Source organism: Humulus lupulus, chromosome 1 (assembly GCF_963169125.1).
Source record: "Humulus lupulus chromosome 1, drHumLupu1.1, whole genome shotgun sequence".
NCBI lineage: Eukaryota > Viridiplantae > Streptophyta > Magnoliopsida > Rosales > Cannabaceae > Humulus > Humulus lupulus.
In genome coordinates, this window is record NC_084793.1 from 142,436,748 (window position 1) to 142,462,504 (window position 25,757).

At 33.6% G+C, this 25,757-nt stretch overlaps 1 non-coding gene across 1 annotated transcript; it reads right to left on the minus strand.

Annotated features, from left to right (window-relative positions):
• Positions 1 to 17,446: 17,446 nt before the first annotated feature.
• On the minus strand, positions 17,447 to 17,553 carry LOC133813721 (small nucleolar RNA R71). The gene has a single exon (XR_009884724.1). It is a non-coding gene; the product is annotated as a small nucleolar RNA R71 (small nucleolar RNA).
• Between the last annotated feature and the right edge of the window lie 8,204 nt (positions 17,554 to 25,757).

Here is a 25,757-nt window from a genome sequence, read left to right on the forward strand (position 1 = left end):
CTGAATGGTTATTGAGCTCAAATTCATAAATCAATTTATGAATGAACTATTCACTAGTAAGGTCAATGGTACTTAAGGATATTAAGAGATAATTAAAGAGGTCGAATGCTCATCTTATCATTGCTGTAATTATGAAACATTAATAGAGGATCAAAATGTGTGTAATGATTATATCAATGGACACTCAGTAAATGAATTGTCTACAATTGCAAGAGATCAATCTCATATTTTTTGTAGAATCATATTGAGATTAATAACTAAGGTTATTATATTAAAGAGTTTTAATTAATAATCTAAAATCATTGAAGCTTGGAATTATAGGTCCATAGGTTCCCTAACCAGCTCTATCAATACTGTTCAAGGTAAGAGTTGAAACATGGTTAAAATTGTGAAAGGGCATATTTGGAAGAAAATTGTTCATTGGATAAATATGTAATTATATGATAATTAAGATTAATTAATTAATTATCAATTTTTTAAATTAATTAATTATTTATTTTATAAATAATTTTTTTAAATTATTAATACAATAATTAATTTTGAATTAGTTACGTTTTCTTTATTTAAATGTGAAAGATAAATCTGATAATTCAAATTGAATTTGAATTGGCTCAGATATTTATTCAAATGATTAATTATTAAATATAATTAATTATCAGATATGATTGGTTATTAGATGTTAGTTTTAAATAAATGGATTACTAAATATAATTAATAAATAAAAGTGGTTAAGATACATGCCCTGAAATTGACATGTGTCACACGTCCATTGTGATGGGTGTGTAAAATAGTGTATGACAGTCTTTCGTTGTTTTAATTATTGGAATATTATTTTAATAATTATAATGTTTTAAATTTTATTTAAACCATTTATATAAATAATAAGTTAGAAAAAAATTCTAGAAGCTTTTTGTCAGATTTTTCACAGAGAGAAAAAAGTATTGTATTATTTTCTCTAACATGAAAACCTAGTTTTTCAAAGCCTATTGCAAGATGTCATGTGTTGAGAACATCTTGTGAATCACAAAAGTCACCCATAGTTTCTCTATGTGCCCACACACGCCTTGAGGTGTACAAAACCGTTAGGAATATCTTGGTTTGAGTTTCTGTCAAAACTTTTAGATTGGATGTTCGTTAATTATACCAAAAATAAGCAAGGGCACTTGATAGGCTTCAATTGGTAGGTTCATTCTTCCTCTTCATCTATGTGTGTTTGAATTAATGTGTGTATATTAATTGATTCAACTATTTATAATTTGTTTTAAATAAAATAAATTTTCATTATTCCCTAGGCCCACCTGTTAGGAATTGTGCCCTTGAAAGCATATGTGTTGTACAATGTTTTATAAAATAAATAATAAAGATAATTTTTGCATATATTGATTGTTTATTATTATTATTTGAATAATATTATATGAATATCAAAAAATTCTCAAATTCGTTATTGAGACTACAATCTTATATTGGTACAAGAGGATTAAGATTGTAGGGAACGAATTTCAATAGTTCGCACTAAAAGAAAGTATATGGAATCTTTGGATTAAATACTGTAAGTAAGGTTCACTAGTATTATGAATACATATAATCTAGATCTGGATTACTGATGTAGTAGGACATCTTAGTGGAGGTACTTTGTATAAAGTGGTTATACATGAACAGGACCTGATATGTTATTAATACTTAACTGAATATCATTTGTTTTATAAGTATTAATTAAACATATCAATAAGATGATCATATAAAAATTTATCTTAATCCTAAAGTGGTTATGAACTCTTGTTTATGTCATTTGAGTCATTTGATTCACTCGTTATGGTTTGTCAAATTGATCAGACTGAAAACTCTTGTTTTGGGGACTCGTTGATGTGAATGTCTGGGAACATAATATACAGATATGAAATCTATACATTTTCTAGATAAATTGAATAATGGTTCTCTTAAGGGTTAGCTTTTGGAAATGAAATGTTATTGAGCTTGAATTCATAAATTAGTTTAACATTCACTAGTAAAGTTAACGGTACTTAATGAAACAAAAATAATTAAAGAGGTAAAATGGTATCTTATCCCTACTTTAGTTATGAACCATTAATAGATGATTGAATTATATGTAATGATTAAATTGATGGACACATTTTATATTTAAAAAGTACTCAATAAATAAATGTCTATAATTACAATACTGCAGTATCATATTTTTAGTTGAAGGATATTGATATTAATAAATTACGGTTATTATATTAAAGAGTTTTAATTAATAATCTAAATTTATTGGAGCTTGAAATTATAGGTCCATAAGTCCCCAAGATGACTCTATCAACACTATTCAATGTAAGAGTAGAATCGGAAAAAATTAGGGAAATGACATATTTGGAATAAATTTGTTCTTCAGGGTCAAATATGTAGATGAGACAAATTAGTTAATTAATATATTAATTTTTTAAATTAATTAATGTAATTTTTTAAGTAAAATGATGATTTTTGAAAATGACATTTAGATAATTAACATAATTAATTTTGAATTAACTAGTTTTATTTATTTAAATAATTTGAAAAGATAATTCAGAATTGGTTTGAATTAATTTGAAATTTATTCACTAATTAATATGGTAAGATTAGTTATTACTTGTAGATATTTTTGAATAAATAATAAATAAATAAAATTGGTTAAGACACATGCCCTGAAAAGAGTATGTGCACTGTGATTGGCGTATAACAAGGTCCAAGACAATGTATTAAATATTTTTCTTTATTTAATTAATTAATTAATAATTGGTTTATAAATTGAATTTAAAATTTTTAATTTATTATTCTATTATAAATCTATGTGATAGAAAATTAGTTTCAAGCAGATAAGAGATTCTAGAAAATTCTAAAGCTTTTCACAGAGAGAAAAATATATCGAATAATTTTTCTTTATCCCTGAAAATTATCTCAGGCCTAAAATTTCAAAGATCTCATGTGTTGAGAATATCTTGTGAATCACAAAATTTCTACCATAACTCTACGTGCACACACACGTCTTAAGGTGTAGAGATACATCTTGGAAGATCTTGGTCTGAGTATTTTGAAGGTTGCTCTGGATTGGATGTTCATAGGAGATACCAAAAGAAAGCGAGGAATCATGATAGTTCTACAACTCGTAAATTCCTTATCTTTTTCTATCTCACTGATTAATGTATGCATATTAATGGATTATGTTATTTAATGTTTGTTTAAATAATTTTTTTTTAAATTCGTGGCTCCACCACCATGTGCATTCCGCTGCGCACATGGTAAACTAGTTACCAACAATATGTACCAGAGAGGTCATTAATCTCTGCATACATTAATTGTTGTGTGGGTAAAATATACATATTATATTATTGAAATATGTGATGAATGGACGGATGTATGTTTGATGAATGCTTGTTCTTAAGAGTCATTAATTATATGTTGTTTTAGGTTTAGGAATTGTCTTATTTTTTTAGATTTACAAAATTGTATGCCATATGGAGCATAGGATTTTTGTAATTTAATTTTCTGTATTTGTAAAACATATTTGTAAAGTTGTAATCCCGAGACCAGAGCCCTAAGAGAGCCTGAGCTCTCCTAGCACTAACTTCGGTGCGCATCCCTGGCGCCCTGCACTCCTGCCTCGCACACTTGACGCCCAGTGCACCAGCCAGCCACACTTGCTCACTTGCCTATCCGCGCCTAGTCGTGCCCTTTCTACGCCCTTGTTGTGGTGTTGGTGTGTAGGTGGCTTTCGAGCACCCGCACCAAGCCAAGCCCAAATTGGAAATTTGCATTGCCTAGCTTCTCACAAAAGCCCTAAGGCATTAGACTTTTCCTTGAATTTTTGTGTAACAACCCTCAAAACATACAAGACCAAAGCATGCAAAAATCTAAACTTTTACTTTAATTCATTGTACTAAAAATCCATATAAGAAAAACTTTTAAAAGAGATCGTGTGTGCACACTTTTAGTTTTAGCAAACAGAATTACAACGACTCTTTTACAAAGTTAAAGCAAAACAAATGTCATAAAAGAAGTAACAAGAACCCAATGTTTCTTTTCAAAACGATGTTCCATGAAAACCTCCCCAGGTCAGGCCACATGTACATACCCACAAGCAGACTCTAGCAGTGACCACTTTGCTTTTGCACTTACCTACAACATGAAACAACTAGGTAAGCGAAAATGCTTAGTAAGAATAGCCTTGCACACAAATATACTAAACCCAGTAACGGGTTGTCCTACGGTAGTTACCACTACCGGACACTAGGGTATTGGATAGATTCCAACCTTATCATACAATTCTTAATAATAGTCATACAGAAAATCAAGTACATTGGTTGCGTCCAACAACTAATGTTCATACATATCAAAACAACCTGCATTCAGAAAATTCCTAGAGCATCCAACTTAGATAACCATATCGAACAATAACTTTGGTTATTTCTAACAACCAAGTTCACACTTAACACAATAACCTGCACACAGCAAATTCCCAGAACATACAATATATCACTCATATCGTAATATCCTGCACTCAGAAGATTCTTATAATATTCAAATATATTTAACACAGTTCCAACATTTATGTCCTAGCTCCAACCCGGATTATATTACCATTGTCCTGGCTTCAACCAGGACTATATTATCATTGTCTTGGCTTCAACCCGGACTATATACTTACCATGTCCTGGCTCCAACCCGGACTATATTACCATTGTTCTGGCTCCAACCCGAACAATATCACCATTGTCCTGGCTTCAACCCAAACTATATAATTACCATGTTCTAGCTCCAACTCGGACTATATACTTACCATGTCCTGGCTCCAACCCAGACAATTTTACGTTAGGGTTCTAGCTCCAACCGAAACCTACTTACCATTTAGTCGTAGAATGCCAAAGCATTACAAGAGTAGGCATTAAGCATACCGTGGTCTTAATGACCCAAACAAAACTAGTGTAATCTACTACTACAAGCACACACTAGTATATTCATGTTGTAGCCAAGAAAGAGAAATGCTAACTTACTTGGAGTCCTTAGTTCCCAGCTGGATCTTTTAACTCTGCTATCCACTTTTTCTGTTCGCAGTTACTATAATTAATACAGTGTACTCGGATTAAACTATGGCATACCCGTATAGCCAATATTCTATGATAGCTACATTCAATAAAGTTCTCTTAGAGACTCTATACTAAAAATTTCTCTTATACACTATAAGACCATATTCCGCTTTAATCAATTTACGGCTTCCTGAGAAAATCGCCCTTACCGCAACATGCTCTCCACACTGTGCATTTTAATATTCTATCTCCAGATGACTCTCTCAATCGTATTACGCGTATTTTTCTTACTTATAAAAAGGAGTTTTAAACAACTCTTTATCTTAAAAAACTACCCACTTTTTACTCGAGTACGGAGTTTACCGTTTTCCATTATTTACCCAAAAATACCGTGTTTCAACCTTTTACAATTTATTATCCGTTAACGATAATACTTTTCGATTTATGGTTTTATAAAACCCCATTTTTACCATCATTAATCCATAACCTAGGATCTTTATTATGTCATTTTCTAAAAGAAAGGGCAATTGGACCCCGTGTTTTAGAAAATGGTAAAAATGAATTCTCAATAACCTTAAGATAATTTGAGATTGGTTAGATATCCAAAACTTTAGCTATTTTTAAAAACAATTTTATTTCCAATTACGAACCTAACTTTTTCACTATTCATTTTAACGTGATAAAGATCCCGCTTTTAAGCTCATATTCTACGTTAGGTTCTCTAACCACAACCCTTTAAAATATTGTTCATGTATTATGCATCCTAATGACAGGAACTAGGAAAAAGCTCACGTCAAATTTGATCTAGGTTAGGAGAACTAACCTCCCAAAACTCGTTTTTTGTTAAGGTTCGAAATTACTAATTTTCTCTGTGTTTAGGTAACTTAAAAAAATTGACTACTCTTAAACCATGACATATTTTAATCTAAAATTTTACCAAGGTATTGATACATATCTTAAAAAAATTCTCGTAACGTTTCATAATTTTTGGATTGACAAAACCTATTAAACCATTTAAAGAAATATGGGCAATGCCTGCTGCCCAGGAGTTTTTCTCAAATTTTTAGGGTTCTTTGAAAAATTATTTATCTTACATCGTAGCCCAGGATTTTCTAATGTTTTACCAGGATCTTTAATAATATTTAATTTATTTTCTCTCAAAATTTCATAATTTTAAGGATAGGTAAATTTATTCAAAAATATAAGACAATCTAGGCAGTGCTTGCTGCCCAGAAATTTCGTTTTCCGATTATTAGGGAAAACTTTGAAAAACCATTACTCTTTAACCATTTTTCATTTTCCACTAAACTTTTTATGTGATCCTTATACATATTTAAACTAAAATTTTACCAAATTTCATGGCTTTTGGCTTAGTAAAACGTGTTCAATATTCAAAACAATCTGGACAGTGCATGCTGCACATAAATTTTCCAGATTGCATCAAGATGCCAAAATGTTCATAACGTAGGCTTGAAAAAACCTTTTTTTTTTTAAATTTTCCAAAGCCTAAACTCAAGTACTCATCTAGAACCATGCAACCATATAAATTATTTCCACAAACAGGTGTAGTAGGGTACGATCTGACCTATTGGAAGTCAAACTATGAAAACTTGGCAGCATTAATATTTTTACACATTCTAGCAAAACTAAACACAACTAGCGAAACTCTAGCCACATGCATGCATGAAAATCAACCAAACTAACCTTCAAGCATAAAATAAACTCCAAAAACTAAAAAAAAAAAACAACCTATGCAACCAGATCTACATCAATAACAAAAAAAAAACTCAAAACCAACCAAAATTATACCTTTGATGGTTCTAGCTTGGAGATGAGGTTCCCTTAGCTTTTAAAACTTCCTTCTTGTGTTCTATACACTCAAACAGAGCCCCAATAGTTCCACATGCAGATTTTTATAATAATCTTAGGGTAGAAGATGGAGATGAGTGGAAAATTACCAAAACTCTAGAATCCTTACCTTTGTCTTACTAAAACATCAACAAGCTTCAAATCTTAAGATCCTCCTAAAACCACCTCTCTTGAACCCTAGAATACAAGATCCATGCCATGCATGGCCATTAGAATCACATGCATGCATATCCACCCCTTAGGGTTTCGGATTTGAAGAATAAGAGAGGAGAGAAAATGGAGTAGGGTTCGAACTTACTCTTCCTTGGTGTGCTCTTGAGCTTCTCCCCTTCCTTCAATGGAGAGTGAGTGTCTAAGCTTGAGGAGAGAAAATGGCAGGCATGGAGGGTGGAGAGAAAGAGATCTCTTGGTTTTGGGGAGAGAAATGGAGGGAGTTCCTTTTTGTTATCTTGAGGAAAAAGAAGGAAATTAAAAAAAAAAAAAAATGACTGGATGTGTAAGAGGGAATGATTGGAGGTTTAGTCAATGGGTGAGGTATCCTCTTACTCTTCCTAGGATAGGTGTCATAGACACTTGAGTACACTAGGGCATAGCCTAGCTACCCATCACACCCTCTCTCCACCTTTGGAAATGACTAGAATGCCCTTTCCCTTTTTAACTCACTTCTAATGCACTCAAGGGCCCTTTGGTAATTTCACTCTCCAAATTTAACCAAATTTTTACCCTGTAGTTTTTAAATATCTCCAAGCAAAAATAAAATAAATGTGACCAAAAATAAATTTTGTCACAAAACACATAATTTTGGTAATTTACTCAAATTGACCAAAATGTCCTTAGAGGCTTGAGCAAGAATTTCCATTCTTAAGCCCGGTAGATTGGAATTAAATCCTCAATAATTTTTTCTTAAATTTACTAGCTCGACTATACAATCCCAGATTCCAAAATATTTGTATGCCACAGTGTTCCTCATTTTACCTAATCCGAGATTTTTTCGTTATTAGGGCTTGCCCCTTGGTCCAAGAGAAATTTTCTTTGCATATGTAACGACCTGAATTTGCTAATCGGGCTTAAGGCCCTGATTAGTGTGCCTGGAGGGCAATAAATGATTTAATATGCTAATATGTGGAATTATGAGTATATATGATTATGATGCATGTTTATTTAAGTTAAATACTCATGTGGACCCCATCTGGATATTACGGGTATAAATGTGATAAATGTTATATATATGTGATATGTCTGTGCATCACGATCCGAGACAGTCCTGGGGAGCGCTTAGCCAGAGAGTCACAACGGGGTTGAGATTCGGACTCGGGGTGAGTCGAGGGGTAATTTGGATACTACGTGTGTTATGGGATTATCAGGACATGAAAATAAATATTTGGAGATATATTTGAGGATATAATGTCTAGGCGGGAATATTTGGGAAATTTACCATTTTGCCCTCGAGGACGTTTTGGTACCCCGAGCCTTGAGGTAACCACATAGACTTAAGTGAATAAAACAAAAAGGGGGAATTGTTTAGAAGCTTTAGAAACCGACTCATAATTCCTCCCAACTGAAGATAGCTCTTACTTCTCTTTCTCTTTCACTCTCTAAGACAGAACTCAAAGGGAAACTCAAAGGAATTGGTTAGGAACTAAAGGGAATTCAGCTGTGATATCTTAGGAGCTTGAAGCTTAAGGATTGAGGATCAACCCAGGGATTGAGTTCAGCAAGGTAAGCTCTAATTACTAAGGTTTAGTTTTAAATTTCTGCTAGTTATAGGGGATTGCATGTTAGCTAAGCTTGATTTATCTTTGGGTGTTCTAGCTGAGTTTTGGAGCATATTTTAATGGGGTCTTGATGTTGTTTTTGAGCTGGAATAACTGTGTTGGATATCTAGGAATGTTAGTCAAGTTTTAGGATGAATTGGCTTGAGGAAAGGTTTAGAAAATGGTGTGAAAATGTGGGTACGGTGGGGAGTGTCGCGGCCCTAGGAGGGGTGCGCCGCGGCCCGTGTGCGCGCGCGACCATGGGAGGTCGAGAGGTTCATGCGCGTCGCGGTGCTTGGTGGGCGCGCCACGGCCCGTGTGGGGGTCAGTGTGGTGCTAGCCTCTGTTTCGAGGCTAGCCGCGGCTCTTGTGGGTGGGGCCACGGCCCTTAGTGCCAGTTTGAGTTTTAAGGGTATTTTAGGCTTGGGAACTCATTGGGTAAGGCTCGGGATGGATTTTATCACCCGGAATGATAAAATTCAAGGTCCCGGAGGTTAGGGTTATGGCTCAAAGTTATTTACTGGATTAGAATTTGATGGATGGACATTGTTAATGTGTTGTGACTAGGGTTTCGACGAGGCTCACGTTAGAGGACTGTACTCGGGGCATCGGTGCTCAGAAAGCTCGGAACTCAGGTGAAAAAACCCTTGTTCCCATAGAGCTTGTGTGCAGGGCTTAGCCCAATGTGTTTGAATAGAATTGGTATGCAGGGCTGAGCCCATATATGTTAGAACTGCAGGGTGTATCCCTTTAACTGAATATGTTAGAATTATACTTGCTTGATATGTTATGTGTATAATGGTATGAATGATCGGCTAGAGCCGGGAACGGTGTAGACCGAGAACGGCAAAGGGCCAGGAACGGCATTGGGCACGTTGAGTGCAAGGCCGAGAACGGCAAGGAGCAGAGTTGAGAACGTGGAGTGCGAGTTGCTAGGGTGAGTCCCTAGAAGGATACCTGGAATATCCTCACAGCGTGGTCTGCGAACCCAGGGCTTGGTAAACGCCTGGGACGGCTAGGCCGTATGTGTTTAGCCATTGGTGGCATGTTTATATGCTTAATATATATGTTGCATATGCTATCTGTTTGTGGGTTTTCTTGCTGGGCTTCGGCTCACAGATGCTCTGTGGTGCAGGTAAGGGTAAAGAGAAGATCAACCAACCATGAGTACAGCAGGCGTGAGGCGGCGTGTACATGTTTGGCCAGCCTGGCTGCCACAGCCAGAGGAATTTTGGGAGATGCTTGTAAATAAACCTAGATTTTGTCGTCTAGTTGATTTGGTTCACTTTATATGTTATAAATATTTCTAAACTGTATTTTGGGATTCCAAGTGTAAAACTTTTATAATTTTCTATGGAAATTACTATTTCTCAAGTCTTTCCTTTGTTTATGGCTTAACTACATAGTTTGACTTAAAACCTCGATTAGCGAGTTGAAAGCACTATTTTAAACTCACTTAGTAACAGCTCTAAGGAAGTAGGGCGTTACAGCATAGGTCTAAACCATTTATCAAATTAGCACAATGGCTATAAAATTCACGAAATAACTTAGTTTCACATAATATTATCTATCGAAATAATATTTCACAAAATTCTTCACTGGCTCCAACCGGCTACTAATGGTGTTCAAAATACGGGATGTTAAATTGTGGGCTTGGCCAAATTGTTAATTAGGATTTAAAATTCTAATTAAATTTTGAATTAAGTGGCCCAAATTCAATATAGGCCGAAATAACTAATTGGGTTTTAATTAGCCAAGTTCAATATTTATAAAGGATTGTTTAAAACTATTGAAGTTATTTATAATTCAAAATTGAGTTTGATGGTATAAAAATAATATAAGGCCCAAAAGATGGAGATGGAGATTCTACATGAAGCTTTATTTTTATTTTATTTTGTAATTTATTGCAAGTGTTGTAATTTTTCTAGAAATACCCAAAACATCCGGCTCACATTTATTTATTTGCTGTATTTATTTATTTAAATATTTGAATGTATTAAATGTGTTTAATAGCATTATCATGCATTGTAGCATGTCATACATATTACTCACACAATATCTAATTAAAGCATGCATCTCATACGAGTAGTAACATGTTTTGACTAGGAACGTCTTATTTGATTATATGTTTTTATTTGATGAATCATATAATTAATCTAGTTTATTCTTGTACAAGGTGGTGAATTATTTTAAGTGTTAATTTCAAACCTATTTGATAATTAATTTTATTAGATAGGCAAATGATATTCTTAATAATTAGAGAATTTATAGACTAGATATTTTAAGGGCCTATTTAGTAGATTGATTAGATTTTGTTTAAGTTTAAATGCTTGATGAGATTAGTAATTATTAGAATATTATTTGGTAAATTAATTGGATTAATTTAATTAATTAAAAAGCATAGGATTTTTTTACAAAACCCATTCTAAAGTAGTGATTGGGAAAAGGAGAAGTAACAACAACGCATATGGTCTACATTGTTAGTTAACACCGATGTTTCATGGAATGGGTCTCGAGACGCCTTTGTTTGCATCCCCCTAAGGAAGGTTTATGACTGTGTTATTATTCAAGGTTAACTTCTTTTAAGAATAGGATTGAATGATGTATTTCAAGTTTGACTGACCCTAAGTCACACTCTTGAGTTAAGTCATTAATATAAAATAATTGGTTACACTCACAAAGGTTTACTAGGCTTTCGAGCGGACTAGTCAGTCTTTACCAAATAAGTGATTATTCATAAGTCAAAAGAGAAAATAGTTGATTTTAAATTCTCACTTATGAATTTGAGAAGTGTCTCAAATTTAATTTGAGATTAGGCTGACCTACCCTAAGGCTGGTCCATTAATTGTCAAATTAATTTATCGTGGAATTAGTAATAATTGTTTTTATGTATTATTTAAATTTGTTGCATACATGCATCATATTTACTATTCCAAAATTATTGATATTCATGTGCTAAATTCATTTTTGTTTTATTTATTTATTTCAACGATTATGTCTAACTTAAACTTTGTTACTACTTTACTTGCAAATAAGAAACTTACTGGTGATAATTTTATGAAATGGAAATCATACATGAACATTGTGTTGATTTGTGAGAACCACAAGTTTGTCTTCACTGAGGAATGTCCTGAGGTCCTTGCTTCTATTGCTCCCAAAACTGCTAGGGAGAAATATGATGCTTGGATTTTATCCAACAATAGGGAAAAATGCTACATGCTTTCTAGTATGAGTGATATACTCATAAAGAAGCATGAAAACATTGAGACTGCATATAAGATATGGGAGTCTCTTCTAGCTATGTTTGGGCAACAGTCTGATCAATGCATACATGAGGCTACTAAAGCCTATATGAACATGAGAATGAAGAAAGTAGTTTTAGTCAGAGAACATGTTCTAAACATGATCAATACAATACATGATGCGAAAGTTCATGGAGCAACCATTGATGAGAGGACTCAAGTGTTAGGATTAATGCCCTAAAATCATGTAAGGACATTTTATTGAATTAAATAAAAAGAATAGTTTTATTATATATTTGAATATTATAATTATAGTTTGAATTAATTATACGATAATATCAAGAAAATTTCTTATTCATTCATGAGAATATGATCTTGTATTAGTACGAGAGAATTAAGATCATATATAATGAATAAAATAGTCATTAACATATTAAAGTAAGGAATCTTTAATGAATGGTTACTAGTGTAGTTTACTAAGCATGCTGGATGCAAGTGATCTAGATTCAGATTACTGATGTAGATAGACATCTTAGTAAATGTGTTGTATATTATAGAGATTATATATGACTGGACCGATAAGAATTAATTATCTTTATAAACTTACCGTTTGACATAAAGATTTGATTCTTATCATAACAGATGATCATTTGTAGATCAATCCAAATCCTGAGTATTCATGAACTCCTCTTTGTGTTTATTGGATCTTTTGATTCACTCGTTAAGGTTTCTTAGTATAATGAGGCTAATGACTTTTGTTTTGGAGACTCAATATCATGAATGGCTAGGGACATGAATTACAATAATGGAATCCATACTTTCCTAACGGATCGAAGATTGGTTCCCTTAAGGGTTAACTCTGGAACTAAATAGTTATTGAGCTCAAATCTATAATTTGATTATATATTAATTATTCGTTAGCGAATTAATGGTATGTAAGGATAAAGAGGTAATTAGAAGCGTAAAATAGTAATCTTGAGCAGCTCTACTTAATGACCCAATAAATGGAGGACATAACCACATTGGAGCTTCGTATTATAGGTTCATGGTCCCTAGATCACCTTTGTCCTACACTGTTAAAGGTAAGGATGTCAAAAGAAAGATTTGTAGAGAGAAAGACTTAATTGTAAAGGAATTAATTTTCTAGGGAAATGAAATAATTATGTGATAGTTATGGGCAATTGATTAATTATGAATTAAGTAATTATTTAACTATATAGTTTTTATTTTTAAAAGCTACAGGTTAAAATAAATATTAATCTTGTTTGGATTAATATATAAAGAGAGATTAATAATTATCTTATTTAGAATAAGATATTTATTTATTTAAAACTGCTATTTTAAGATGGAATTAACTAATATTTATTTTGGGATAAATATATTGACTTAAAATTAATTAATGAAATAAATGAGAAAATTAGGGAAAACCCTAATGTGGCTCATGCCACTCACTGTACTGCACAGTGAGTGGTGCCACATTGGGATATTTCCTATCCCTCTGATTTGAATTTTGAATTTCAAATAATTTGTTTATTTAATTACATATGTTTAATTATTCTTTTTTAAATATGATTTAAATGAAATAATTAAATATGTTATAAGTGATCAGTTTTATTTTAATAAAAATAAATATTAATTAAATTAGTTAATAACCTTTATAAGTAAAAAGAAATTATTGTTAAACATAGAAACAGATTCTCTCTAAAAAACAGAAGCAATAGTTTTTCCTAAACCTGAAAAACTATTCAATTCCTCTTCTCTCTGTCAAACTTCTCTAGTTTTCATGTGTTGAGTACATCTATAGACTCATAAATCAACATTGTGAATCATGCGTGCCCACACACATCCTTGTTTGTTTGATGATTGGTCTTGAAGATCAATGTGTGAGTCTTCAGAACTTGGATAGGAAGATCGTTGATTTTATACAAAAATGATTCGAGTACACTTGATAGGCTACAAGAGGTAATCTCTAATTTGATTTTATGTGATTCAATATATATATATGTGTGTGTGTGTGTGTGTGTGTGTGTGTGTGTATGATCTTGTCTGGTATTAATCATTATTAAAAAGGGTCAATTCCCCGCTGCATATCTCTGATTTGCTCTTTCAATACCAACAATTGGTACTAGAACAGTCTACATGTATATATATACATATTAAATGTTGTGTGGGTTTCTTGCATTTATTATATGTATGTTGATATGTATATTGAATGTATGGTTATGTTTTTTGAATGATGGTTGAATGATGGATCATTAATTATATGGTGCTAGTGGGTTAGGAATTTTAATTTTCTAGATCTTGTGTAAGCCAAAAAGGGCATAGGGTTTCTGTAATTTTTATTTCTTGAAATTCAAATTTTAAAAATATGTACACAAAGAGATAAGGACACGAGCCACTAGCCTAGCCGATGGCCCGAGCCCCTCGGCCACCAACCTCGCGGCTGCCTCACCCATGCCAGCCCAAGCCTCGCGGCCTACACCCCCGTGTCGCGTCTTGTGCCCGTTGCACTTGAGCCATGCACGCCTGGCCCCTGCCTCGCACACCCAAGTGCCCAGGCAAGCCTCCTGCGTGCACCCATGTGCCTAGGCGAGTCCCTTGCACACACCCAAGTGCCATGCCCAATGGTTGTCTTTGACATGTACCTAACTCGAGCCTATGGCTAACCTAGTCCCCGACCATAGTGTTCTTAAGGCATCATTCTTGGTGCCCAAACACTAGATCCTATTTTTGTGCATTATTATCTTTTATTTAATTAATTTTTAAATTATTTGAATTTAAAAAGTTTAATTATCTTATTTTATGTTTATTAGAAAAATAAAATATCTTTTAGTTGGTTAAGATTTTATCTTAAGTTTAAATAATTATTTGAATTTGATTATTTAATTATATAAATTCAACTAAATTAAAAATATGACATAAATAGTTAGTTTCTAATTAATTAGGTGGGCCTAACAAATTCCTAAAGATTTGCAAGAAAGCCTAAAAGAGAGGAGAAGTATTCTTGAAGTCTTGAAAACAAGTCATAGGCTATTTTTGAAATTTTATTTCTATTTTTTCAAATGTTGTAAATTTAGAAATACCCAATAGTACTCAATTCATCATTTATTGTTTCTTTATTTATTTATTTAAATAAACATTAATTAACGTTTGATTGATAACATGATCACACATTAGTCAATTACATGTCATTCATGAAATCCCACACAGTTTTTATTAATCATGCATATTTTTTAAAAATGATTATTTAGGATTGTCCTAATTGTTTATGTGAATTTTTTTGGAGAAATCAATTGCATGTAAACTACTAAGTATTAAATTAGTTCAAAATTGGTAACTCACACCATAATAAAGGCAATAGTTTTTATAGCCCTTTAAGATAACCAACTTTATTTAAAAAGTGTTTTAGTAAATGATAACTCTTGAATAAAGAGTTATTTCATGTGCTTTTGAACTTATAATTGTGGAAAAACCGTAGGTGATGTTAGTTTAATTTTTAGCTTTTGTAGCTAACTTTTGTATTTTTATGATCTTACTTAAGTTTAATTATTTTTGTAGGTTTTAATAGCTAATGGATTAAAGGTAGTAGTTTCATGGATACATATTTGCACAAGGAATGAACTAACATGTGAAACTATTTAAATTGAATTTTTGATGGCTGAATTATCAGGTTTTGTTGAAGCATTTTGATCAGGCAGTTTTTGAGCACTTAGAACATGTGGCAAGTCAATGGGTGAGCTGGAATATTGGCTGAGGTGGCAAGGTTAGAAAGAATCAATCAACATATGGGAGAAAAGGACAAAAGAGAAAAGAGGAACTCACGTTTTTAGAGGAGGAAGGGCAATATTGGACTTTTGGGGGCTAAAGGAGGAAACCTAGAATAGACTTAAGGAGGCATCAGCCAAAATAGGAAAGCAACAGCCATTTTTGGAAAGAAAAACCAGTAAAAGAAAAGAGAGAAACTCATAAATCAACAAGGAAAAAGGAGGACGAACAAAGAAAGCTCAAGCATCATTTTGGATTTGTTCTTTCTTCTATTCCTAAACTTTATTTTTTTATTTTCTGAGTTGATTTCTAAATCTGAATACTATGGGCTGTTTTGATTGTGGATTAATTTTTATGAACTCAGCTGTGAACTAATTTTTAGGTGGCTTGAATTGTTGATGAACCCGATGTTATAGTCTATTAATTTCTTGCACTTTATTTTAGTAAAATCTCCCTTGTTCATCCAAATGTGCTTATATTAATTTCTTGTTGTTGTTTGGCCAACAATGGCAAGTTATTTAATTATGTTTAATGCTGGAAAGATTAAATGTAATGGGAAGACTTGGATGACACAAGTCATAATCTAGGTTAGGTTATGTTAGTAAGTAACATAGGGATGTGTTATTTTCCTTGTGTAACATTTGAGAATTAAATTTTGAATTGCATTCTTAAATCTGATTTTGCATAGGAATATGTTTAATTAGGTAGAGGAATTAATGTCATAAAATTTGGGAAAGTTTTATGAGTGTTTAAATGAATTCTTGTTAACCTGGGAGTTTTGCTAGAATATTGCTGCCGCAATCTGTCCGCAATCTTTTCAGGATGATTAATATAGGGGAATTCAATAATTCAAGTCCATTTTACAATCCATATATTCCTCTCAATTCTCTTATTCAGTTCAGTTTTAATTTCAGTATTTCTATTTTTTTTAATATTTTATTTAGCCTAAAAACAACCCATTTGATTGTTAGTAATTGTTTTGCTTATTTTTCTATTTTGCAATCCCTGTGGAGACGACTTACTTATCATTATATTGCTTGTGTGGTTACGTGCACTTGCGTATTTAAAATCAAATATTAATTTATCACAACAAGTTTTTGGTGTCGTTGCCGAGGATTGGAATTAGAAATTTTTGTAATATCAATTACTTGCAAAAAAAAATTTCTTTGTTGAGCTGATTTTGTTTGCTTGCTCTTGTGTTTTCTCAGTTGATTTACTATATGAACGAGCAAGAAGACATTTAACTAGCTCCTATTTACCCTGAGATTGAAAGAACAGTTAGAAGAAGACTAAGGGAACAACGGGCTCAAAATCGCCTTAACATTGCTGAAGAGGTTGAAGGAGTTGAGGGTGCTAATAATGTCACTAATGCAATTGCTATGGCCGATGATAGAGAGAGAGCCATAAGGGAGTATGATGCCCCCATGTTGAGCTTAATCCAGGCATTGTTAGGCCTGAAATTCAAGCACCCCAATTCGAGTTAAAGCCTGTGATGTTCCAAATGTTGCAAACAGTGGGTCAATTTAGTGGGCTGCCTATTAAGGATCCTCATCTTCATCTCTGTTCATTTTTGGAGGTGAGTGATTCTTTCAAGCTACAAGGAGTGAGTGACGAGGCCCTAAGGTTGAAATTTTTCCCTTTCTCTTTGAGGGATCAAGCTAGAGCTTGGCTCAACACCCTTCCTCCTGACTCGGTGACTACATAGAATGAGTTGGCTGAAAAATTCTTGATGAAGTACTTCCCTCCTACCAAAAATGCCAAGTTTCGCAATGAAATCAGGTCATTTCAGCAGCTGGAAGATGAATCATTTTGTGAAGCTTGGGAGAGATTCAAGGAGTTATTGAGGAAATGCCCACATCATGGGATTCCGCATTGTATACAAATGGAAACTTTCTACAATGGGCTCTATTCTTCCACTCGTATGGTGTTAGATGCTTCAGCTAATGGGGCTATTCTCTCTAAGTCCAACAATGAAGCCAGCAATAATTATCAATGGTCCAATGCTAGAGCCTCAACAAGTCGAAAAGTGGCTAGTATACTTGAAGTGGATGCATTGACAGCTTTGACCGCTCAAGTTTCTTCAATGACTAACCTTCTCAAGAACATGAGTTTGGGGGGAATGGTATGACCAGCTGCTATGGGACAAGTTGCTGATGTGTCTTGTGTTTATCGTGGAGATGGGCACACATTTGAGAGTTGTCCTTCGAATCCCGCTTCGGTTTATTATGTGGGGAATCAAAATGCCAACTGTAATAACCCATATTCGAACTCTTATAATCCGGGGTGGAGGCAGCATCCAAACTTCTCATGGGGGGGGGGGGGGGGGGGGGGGGTCAAGGAGCTAGTTCAAGAGGAGCACCAATGCAAAACAAGCCTACATATCCACCAAGGTTTTCTCAACAACAACGAAGAGCTCAACCACCTCCTCCTCAAGTGTCTCAATCAAGCTCTTTGGAGAGTTTAATGAAAGAATATATGGCCAAGAATGATGCTGTGATTCAGAGCCAAGCGGCATCCTTGGGGAACCTAGAGGTTCAATTGGGGCAGCTAGCTAATGAGCTAAGGAATAGACCACAAGGCACATTGCCTAGTGATACTGAAAATCCAAGGAGAGATGGTAAAGAGCAATGCAAGGCCATCACTTTGAGGAATGGTAAAAATCTGGAGTTGAATGAGGATAATCCTAAAAGAAACAGCGAGCCCACTTCAATCCAAAGTAGTGTGGAAAAGGAAGATAAAGTTGTGAGTTCGAAATTGTCAAATGCTAATCCTGATGCAATTGTTGCAGCAATTCCTCAGCAAAATACAACAGAGAAACCTATGAGCAAGATGGTCATAGGTTTTCAAAAGCAGAGAAACCTATGAGCAAGCCACCTCCACCAATTCCTCAACGTTTTCAAAAGCATAAACAAGATGGTCAATTCTGAAGATTTTTGGATGTTTTGAAGCAACTCCACATCAACATACCTCTTGTAAAAGCTTTGGAACAAATGCCTAATTATGTGAAGTTCTTGAAGGATATTTTGACGAAGAAGAGGAGACTTGGTGAATTTGAAACGATTGCTTTGACTGGTGAATTTGAAGTTCTTGAAGGTTGTAATGCTATATTGAAGAATATAATTCCTCCAAAGTTGAAGGATCTGGGTAGTTTCACAATTCCAATTTCTATTGGGGGATGAGAAGTTGGTAAAGCTCTTTGTGATTTGGGAGCTAGTATTAATTTGATGTCCATGTCCATTTTTAAGAAGTTAGGAATTGGAGAAGCAAGTCTAACTACACTTACCTTGCAAATAGCTGACCGTTCTATGGTGCATCCGAAGGGAAAGATTGAAGACGTCCTACTACAAGTTGACAAGTTCATTTTTCCAGCGGATTTCATTATTCTTGACTATGAGGAAGATAGGGATGTATCGATCATTTTGGGGAGACCATTTCTTCCCACCAGGAGGACGTTGATAGATGTTGAAAAAGGAGAGCTCACCATTCGAGCTCAAGACAAACAAGTCACATTCAAGGTTTTTAATCCTATACGCTCTCCTAATGAAGTTGAAGCTTGTTTGGCCGTAAGTGTTTCTAACTTCAAGTTGATTGAAAAGATGCATGGAAAGTATAACAATGGAGTCAAGAAAAAGGTCCCTTTTGAAGAAATTGAGAAAGGTGGGGAGCCATGTATACAAAAGGAAGAAGAACCATCTCATCCTCCAAAGCTATTGAAGAAAAAGAAGAAGAAAAAGAAACATAGTAGAAAGCCTCAATCACAAATGTTGGAAGTTGGGAATAGAGTGTTTTTCTCGAACTCTCTAGTGAAATCAAAGTGTGATGGTGGGTTCTTTGTGAGCAAGGTGTTTCCCAATGGTGTAGTGGAATTATATGATGAGCACTTGAGAAGAGCATTTAAGGTAACAAGGAAAGGAGCAAAGTTTGGGGGAAGCGAGGTTAAGCAATACCAAACTTTGGTTTCCTTGAAAGATCCTTAAAGAAAAAAAAAAAGTTTGGGTTGCTATGGTTTTTGGAGGATTCATCTGTAAAGCAACTCAAAGAAAGAAATAATAAAAAGGCATTTAAAAAAATGAAAAAAAAATCCATAAAAAATGACAAATATATATTACTGTCTTTAGCTATTTTCATTTTAATTTTTGTTATTTTAATTCCATTTTATTGTGATGTTTTTGGAGTGGTTTTATGTGTATTTTGGTGTTTCAGGTGTCAAAAAACCAAGCAAATGGTGTTTTGGTAGTAACTTTGGGGGTCTGATAGTTTTGCGAAAGTTTTGCTTCAGCAATATGCATGCAACTATTTCTGAAAAAAAAAAGGAAGTTACGTCAAATTTGGGTTACTGAAGCGAAACTTAGGCAAAATGGTGGCAATCTGGGCAGGCAAAAGTTCAGGGTCGTGGGTTCATTCGAAAAAAATATGTATATATATTTATATATAATACTATACATTTATATATATAAAAAAAAGGAAGAGAAATTTTTTATAATACTATATTTATATATATATACAAAAAAAAAAGAACATACAATATATATATATTACTACATTTAGATATACAAATATATATATATATAATATCAATTATACAAAATATATATTATCAATAAAATATAATATCATATATAAATTATATAGATGTATATAGGATACCCTAATTCCCTTAACCCATTTTCCCCATAAGCCATCATCATCTCCCTGTCCAGATCTGAGAGCCACCGCCACCACCCACCATACAAAAATCCAAAAGGCCATCCAAACCAGCATCAACCGCACATTGCCTTCTGTGAGCTCCGCCTTTCTGCAAGAAACTCGATCTCGTCATGCCCAAAAATCCTCGAAAGAATCTAGCTCAGAAAGTGAGAATCTCAGGAGCTCCATGCGCATCATCGAGAAATCTCCTTTTGCAACTAGCTGTGCCTCACCCAAGCACTAAGTGACCCAGCTGCACATCCCTTGAGCAGAGCCTTCATATTCGTTGAATGAGCATTTCTGAACTCTACACCCCAATTCGATTTTGTTTATGTCTGTTTCTTTGTATTCTCTGTTTTAGGTGTAGTTCTTACGTACTGGCAATATTTCATGTTGTGTTATACTTGGGTCTCAAGTGTTGATAATGAATTTTGTGTTTTGTGTAATGGGTGCTCTGTGTTGTACTTTGTTATGTTTCTTTGGTGATTTTTGTGTAGTGAGCACAGAAGCTTGAGTCATTTGCCTGGTGTTTTGTTACTAGGAAGGTACTTTGTTAGTATAGTTATCGGTGTTCTGTTTTTAATCTGTATTTTTCTTGTTGTGTTGTCGTTCTTTTGAGGATGTTCTTTGCTTTTGTTAGTGTTTAACTAGGGGGCTCGATGACAACTTTGCAAACTTAAAATATATATATAATCAATCTAACTGAAGCTGAATATATTTCTCTCTTAAGTTTTAAACTAAATTCTTTGGGTGTGAATGTTGCTAGCAATTGATTGATGAGAGTGTTTCTCTTTTTAGTATGTGCATAGTTTGACTAAACAATTTTGAGACCCTAGAAAGAGATAGTTTCTTGTGAGAGCTTAAGTTTTTAGAATTGCTTAGTGATTTTCCTTGAGGCGAAATCCTAGACAACACCACACCAATGAAATGATTTAGGCCATCTTTGGACCGTTTGAGCCTTTGAAGCCTACCTTGTATGCATTGTTATCCCTAGTCACCCCATTGAGCTTAAGTGTCACTTTTCTTTCTTAGACACTCATTAGCCTAGCTTTATATATATATATAAACACCTCTATTCACCACACCCTTTTAGCACCTTGATCTTTATAGGATTTATTTGTTGTGTATTTTGGGGGGTTGAGAGGAATTGATTGTGAGAGAGAAAATTGAGTGAGCGTTTTCCTTTTCTTCTTTTGCTTGTTTTCACCATTGGGGACAATGTTGATTTTAAGTTTGGGGGGAGATTATGTTCTCAATTTTCTTGTTCTATTGACATCTAGTTGTTAATCTTCATTCTAAAAAAAACAGAACATACAAAAAAGAAAAAAAAATTAAAGAGTGCACTCCCTTGCATCAAAGCATCTAAAAAAAGAAAAGAAAAAGAAAGAAAAAAGTATGTTTGGTTGTAAATAAGTTTGGGGGTGTAACTCTTCAAATAAAGGAAAAGTTAATGTAGCTTTGTCTTTGTATGTTAGTAATAAAGGCTAGTGGCAAGATTTATATTGTGTTGTGGGGTTGTCCTTGGGGGAAATTATGTGCATTTATGTATTTAGGTCCTAGAAAGATTGAGGTGCTTAGGGTGATTTGAGCCAAAAATTTATCTCTCTTATGATACATTCACCTTAGCCTATCATTACAAGCTTGATAAAGTCCTATTGATCTTTGGTGTGGTGTTTGTCTACATTAGTGGAGAGGAAATTACTAAGTAACTTATGGAGACATTATTTAAGCTTTAGGACCAAGGTCTAGCTTGATTTTTCGTGATTGAAGATGTTTAGGAAAAGCTATGCATGCACTAAAGGGTGAAACACTTGATTCATAATTTGGCAGCAATATTAATGCTTGAATAATTTGGTTTAAAACTTGTGAAAGATTAAAATTCAGCTTCTCTTAGTCAAAATAAAATTTCCTGAGAGCCTTCCCCTTTTTACCATTGGCATAGCAAAGTTTGTCCACTATTGTTGTGATTTGTCTTTGTTGTTTCCTTGTCTTCTGTTGTTTAGTTTGTGTCTTTTGTGTCTTTTTGTTATTTGTGTTTTTCTTTTAGAGTCATCACTCGAGGACGAGTAATGTAGTAAGTTTGGGGGTGTGATAACTCTTGAATAAAGAGTTATTTCATGTGCTTTTGAACTTATAATTGTGGAAAAATCATGGGTGATGTTAGTTTAATTTTTAGCTTTTGTAGCTAACTTTGGTGTTTTTACGATCTTACTTAACTTTAATTATTTTTGTAGTTTTTAATAGCTAATGGGTTAAAGGTAGTAGTTTCATGGATAAATATTTGCACAAGGAATGAACTAACATGTGAAACTATTTAAATTGAATTTTTGATGGCTGAATTATCAGGTTTTGCTGCAGCAAGACAAATTTTGCTGAAGCATTTTGATCAAGCAGTTTTTGGGCACATAGAACACGTGGCAAGTCAATGGGTGAGCTGGAATATTGCCTGAGGTGGCAAGGGCAGAAAGAATCAGTCAACATATGGGAGAAAAGGACAAAAGAGAAAAGAGGAACACACGTTTTTAGAGGAGGAATGGCAATATTGGACTTTTGGGGGCTAAAGGAGGAAACCTAGAATAGACTTAAGGAGGCATCAGCTGAAATAGGAAAGCAGCAGCCATTTTTGGAAAGAAAAACCAGCAAAAGAAAAGAGAGAAACTCATAAATCAACAAGGAAGAAGAAGGACGAACAAAGAAAGCTCAAGCTTCATTTTGGATTTGTTCTTTCTTCTATTCCTAAACTTTATTTTTATATTTTCTTAGTTGATTTCTATATCTGAATATTATGGGTTGTTTTGATTGTGGATTAATATTTATGAACTCATCCATGAACTAATTTTTAGGTGGCTTGAATTGTTGATGAACCCTATGTTATAGTCTATCAATTTCTTGCACTTTATTTTAGTAAAATCTCTCTTGTTCATTCAAGTGTGCTTATATTAATTTCTTGTTTCTGTTTAGCCAACAATGGCAAGCTATTTAATTATGTTTAATGCTGGAAAGATTAAATGTAATGGGAAGAACTTGGATGACACAAGTCATAATCTAGGTTAGGTTATGTTAGTAAGTAACATAGGGATGTGTTATTTTCCTTGTGTAACTTTTGAGAATTAAACTTTGAATTGCATTCTTAAATCTGATTTTGCATATGAATATGTTTAATTAGGTAGAATAATTAATGTCATAAAATTTGGGAAAGTTTTATGAGTGTTTAAATGAATTCTTGTTAACCTGGGAGTTTTGCTAAAATATTGCTGCCGCAATCTGTCCACAATGTGTTCAGGATGATTAATATAGTGGAATTCAATAATTCAAGTCCATTTTGCAATCCATATATTCCTCTCAATTTTCTTATTCAGTTCAGTTTTAATTTCATTATTTCCATCTTTTTAATATTTTATTTAGCCTAAAAACAACCCATTTGATTTTTAGTAATTGTTTTGCTTATTTTTCTATTTTGCAATCCATGTGGAGACGATTTACTTATCATTATATTACTTGTGTGATTACGTGCACTTGCGTATTTAAAATCAAATATTAATTTATCACAACAGTAAAGTTAGATTAATGTAATGGGTAATTATCTAGATCACATTAATTGTAGAAACAAGCTCTTTGATGATTAATTGTATTTTGTAATTAGTTACATTCATAGGTTATTAATAAACTAGTGACTAATTTGGAATTATTTGATTAGTTTAATAAAAACATATTTTTTCTAAAAATAGTAAGTGGAAGAAGGTGAACATCTCAATGTGACATATGGTCTCCATTATTAGTACAACACCGTAAGATGGCCTCGAGGCGGCTTTGTTTCCGTCCCCCTAAGTAAGGTTTCTAGACATATTAATACCAAGGTTGGCTTCTTAAGAAGTTAGGAAGGAGTGATGTATTTTAGGCTTGACCGACCCTAAGGCGACACTCTCTAAGTTAAGTCATGAATTCTTAATGAATGGGTTACACTTACAAAGATGCAATAAAGATTTTGCAATGGATAATTGAATCTTGACCAAACCAACAGTACTTTATTTTTAAAAGAGAAAATAAGAGTTATTTTGAATTTTAAATTATAAAGATAAGATTGTCTTATAAGTTATCTGATTTTAACATGACCAACTCTAAGGAGGCACTTTATTTGTTGGGTATTTTTATCGTGGAAAGTAAATGTTTATTTATGTGTTTTAAGTGTTACATTCATGCATCATATTTACTTTCCGAATAATTGATATTTTTCAAATAGTAATATTATTGTATTTTATATCTTTCAATAATGTCGAACGATAGCAATCCTATAACTGCATTACTTTCACTTAAAAAACTTAATGGTAATAATTTTATAAGATGGAAATCAAACTTAAATCTTATGTTAATATGTGAGAACCATAAATTTGTCATAACTGAGGAATGTCTTGAAGAGCCCACTATTAATGCCCGAAGAATGTTCGGGACAAGTATGATGCCTGAATTCAATCCAACAACAAGGAAAAGTGTTACATGCTTGTGAGCATGAATGATGTTCTGAGAACAAAGCATGAACCCATGGAAACTGTGTTTGAGATAATAGATTCTCTGCAGACCATGTTTGGAAAGTAGACATGAGGTTACTAGAACCTACATGACTACTAAGATGAAGAAAGGTGTTTATGTACGTGAACATGTTTTGAGCATTATTAACGTGATGCATGAAGCAGAAATACATGGGGCCATCATTGATGAGCGTACACAAGTAAGCATCGTACTTGAATTGCTCACTCCTACCTTTTTTGCGTTCACCACCAACTATATTATAAATAAGTTAGAATTCAACATGAACAGTCTGTTGAATGAACTGTAGACATTTGAGTCTCTTAACAAATCAATTACAAAAGAGGTTGAGGCAAATGTGGTAGAGGAGAAACCTTCAAACTCTGAGGATAAGTCCAAGAAGAGGAAGAAGAGCAATGATAAGGACAAAGGAAAGGACAAGAAGTCTAAGAAAAGCAAGAAGGCACCAAAAGCCAAGGAGAACAAGAATGACAATAACTCCAAGAAGAAAGAAACAAAAGGAAAATGTTTCCACTGTGGAGTTGAAGGTCACCATAAGAGAAACTATAAAAAGTATATCTCGGAGCTGAAAAAGAAAGGAAAATCTAATTTACTTGTACTTGAAGCATGTGTAGTGGAAGACGATATGCCAACCTGGGTTTTAGATTCAAGAGCCACTAACCATGTTTGTTCTTCTATGCAGATACTTGAGTCATCAAGGGAGCTGGCTGATGGCAAGGTGACCATGGGATTTGGAAGTGTAGCTCTCGTTTCAGCTAGAGCAAATGGAATAGCCCGTTTACATTTTGGGAACAATTATCTTGTTTTGAACAATGTTCATTTTATTCCAGAATTTTATA